General features: G+C 43.8%; 1 long non-coding RNA gene across 1 annotated transcript; it reads left to right on the plus strand.

The window, feature by feature from the left end:
- Positions 1–728: 728 nt before the first annotated feature.
- On the plus strand, positions 729–2,018 carry LOC146620556 (uncharacterized). Its single transcript, XR_014906671.1, has 3 exons — positions 729–1,324; positions 1,527–1,588; positions 1,871–2,018. It is a non-coding gene; the product is annotated as an uncharacterized LOC146620556 (long non-coding RNA).
- Positions 2,019–2,402: the final 384 nt, after the last annotated feature.

The following is a 2,402-nucleotide window of genomic DNA, read 5'->3' on the forward strand; positions in this document are numbered from 1 at the left end:
CAAGCAGACCTGTACAACAAAAAGCAGAAAGGTGTTGACATTGAGGAAGGAGATCGTGTCCTTTTGGCAAACAAGGGCGAACGGGGTCGTAGGAAGTTAGCTGATAGGTGGGAGTCGACCATCTACACTGTGATCTCCAAGAACCCCACATGCCACACGTATCGCATCAGGAACGTCAAGAGTGGACAGGAGAAAGTTGTCCATAGGAACTTGCTTTTGCAGGCTAATTTCCTGCCCATAGAGTCCGAGGGCGAACCAGAGATGTCTTTTGCCAGTGAATCAGAACTCGGCCAGGAGCAGAGTCAATCTGATGGAGAATCCCCTGTCGCTGATCCTGAGGACGATTGTACTGAACGCACAGCCCGTTGGGTGGCTCAGATGACGGATGACTGTGTCCCGGCTCCTAGAGGACCCCAAGAGTGTGACAGTATTGGAGACAGTGTCTGTGCGCAGTTGGATGATGAGGAGCATCAGGACAGTGACAGTGCCAGTAGTGAAGTAGCTGCTTACCCTGAAGTAGATGATGACAACAACAGCAGGGCTTGCACTACCCCAGTTGAGGAGGGAACACTACCAAGTATCAGTTACCCTGAAAGTCAGCCAGTCAACGAGGTTGGGAGCCTCGTGAAACATGGTGGTGTACCCCCAAGTAATGCAGCAGGCCAGATCAGGACGAGAGTGGGTCGAATAGTGAAGCCTGTGAATAGGTTAATCCAGACTATGAAGCAAAGAAACCTACAAACAGGCAATGTAGTGAGCAGCTTTGCCAAGAACTTGTTTCTGTGAGGGCTACTTGTTTTATATGTTGGGTGATTTTCATGTCAGATGTTAACACCTATTTTGAGATTGTCTTCAGCTCAGAGTACTATTCATCATATAGTAGCTGTTACCGTGTTGTTTGTTCAGGATAGTGTATAAGGCACTTTCTCTTGCGAGTAAACATTAGGGGGTCTGGCCAACTTTCTTCTGTTTACTTTCCCCATGAGTTGGGAAACATATTTGTTGCACGTATCACCGGGTAGTGAATTTCCAGATCACTGACAGTTACGAATTGTTATATGTGACGCTCAGTTGCTCACCCTTACCTAACGGGTTTTGAGAAGTTCAGGGGGGAGTATGTAGCTGAGATATAATGTACGAATTGTGAACATTCTCAAAACTGTATTGTACATAGGTTATACTTTTTTATTGTGTGAACTTTATTTTTGTGGAACTAAGGTTCCGTGTGTTATTGTTGAAGTGGGACATTAATCAGTGTAACGCCACCTGCGGCCACATTGCGGGTGTGGGGTTTCCTAGCCAGAGCTGTACGGACTCCACACTGGTGAGGCACGCTTTCTGTAGCTCTTCTCCCTGTACTAAATTATCCATATAAATTCGGTGTATTTGTCTTTGTTAAGTATTGGCTCCTAGGGTTAAAAGCTCTCAAAGTGTTTTCAATCGCTTTGAGTGAGAAAAATGATATTTGGAACTGCGCTTTATCTGTTGTATCATCCGTTTGTGTGGAACTGACTTGTGTTAAACAGGGTGAGGAGAAGCCTGCTGCCGCTGTGTGACACTGATTTTGCTGCTGCACTCTGTTTTATAGGTATGTGTAAATGTGTAGTTTTTGTTTTATGTGTATAACGAGCTCATGTCCCGAGGCTGTGCTCTGAGCAGTATCTTCAGCCATGTTGGGAAGAGTTAAAAAGTTGTTTGAATATGTATTATGCAATTGACCTATTTTAATGGGAATTTGAATGTTATACGTTATTGTTAGTGATTCCATAATTGTCTCTGTTTTACCCCACTGTAATATTTGATTTTGAAGTGGCGGTTGTGAAAATTATTATTTTGATAAGTTGTATTTTCTTTTATATGATGCAAGCAGAGCTGTACGGACTCCACACTGGGTGAGGAGAAGCCTGCTGCCGCTGTGTGACACTGATTTTGCTGCTGCACTCTGTTTTATAGGAATAAACCCTGTTTCCAGCCAGTCCGTGTCTGTTGTCACAACGCAGTCGACCATTTCACATCTGCTACACAGGCAGCTACTCAGCCTTCAAGCGGAGGGACAGTCTGGCCAGCTGATGACCCAACCAGAGGTCTTATAGCTTACAAAAGAGGATGTTGGCTATATAGATCAAGCTAGACACTTTCTGGTCTTCTTAGCAGAGCTGCTCGATCCCAAATCTAGAAATCTGGCCAAATTTATTAAACACCACAAAACATTTTGGATTTGGATGATTAAACATTAGATCTCTGTCTTCTAAGTCCCAGTAAGTACACAAATTAATAACTGATCAACAAATTGATTTACTCTGAATTAGATAAACTGGTTACAGCCTAGTTAGTTTAAATTAATCAACACCCCCGAGTCATACTAATTGTCAGAATCCCTAAAACAGAGGCCAAGGACGGCA

Source organism: Diplotaxodon limnothrissa, linkage group LG13 (genome assembly GCF_057381915.1).
Source record: "Diplotaxodon limnothrissa isolate DT_005_m linkage group LG13, D_limnothrissa_male_GT1.1, whole genome shotgun sequence".
Classification (NCBI taxonomy): domain Eukaryota; kingdom Metazoa; phylum Chordata; class Actinopteri; order Cichliformes; family Cichlidae; genus Diplotaxodon; species Diplotaxodon limnothrissa.